This window comes from Medicago truncatula, chromosome 6, assembly GCF_003473485.1.
Source record: "Medicago truncatula cultivar Jemalong A17 chromosome 6, MtrunA17r5.0-ANR, whole genome shotgun sequence".
Classification (NCBI taxonomy): domain Eukaryota; kingdom Viridiplantae; phylum Streptophyta; class Magnoliopsida; order Fabales; family Fabaceae; genus Medicago; species Medicago truncatula.
This window is the reverse complement of record NC_053047.1, coordinates 29020627-29020955: the sequence shown is the minus strand read 5'-3', so window position 1 is coordinate 29020955 and position 329 is coordinate 29020627. Positions and strand designations below refer to the sequence as shown.

Below are 329 nucleotides of genomic sequence, written 5' to 3'. Positions count from 1 at the left end.
ATATATACCTGCCTCTTTTTTAGAGGGTGAAGGAGAAACAACAATGATGGATCTCTCACTTGTCCACTAATAGTTGTTTTGGGCCATGTCCTCGATCAAATCATATGCTGTTGTGTATGTTTTTTTCATCAAAGGTCCACCTGAAGCTGCATCAACATTCATTTTTGTGGTATAGAAAAGACCATTATAAAAGGTTTGGATAATAAGTAACTTCTCTAAACCATGATGGGGGCAAAGCCTAAGAATTTATTTGAAACGCTCCCACGCATCGTAAAGAGATTCCCCGTCTTTTTGAGTGAATCGTGTGATTTGATCCCATAATTGAGCAG

At 38.3% G+C, this 329-nt stretch overlaps 1 non-coding gene across 1 annotated transcript; it reads left to right on the top strand.

The window, feature by feature from the left end:
• Nucleotides 1-217: 217 nt before the first annotated feature.
• On the top strand, nucleotides 218-329 carry LOC112418277 (small nucleolar RNA R71). The gene has a single exon (XR_003008527.1). It is a non-coding gene; the product is annotated as a small nucleolar RNA R71 (small nucleolar RNA).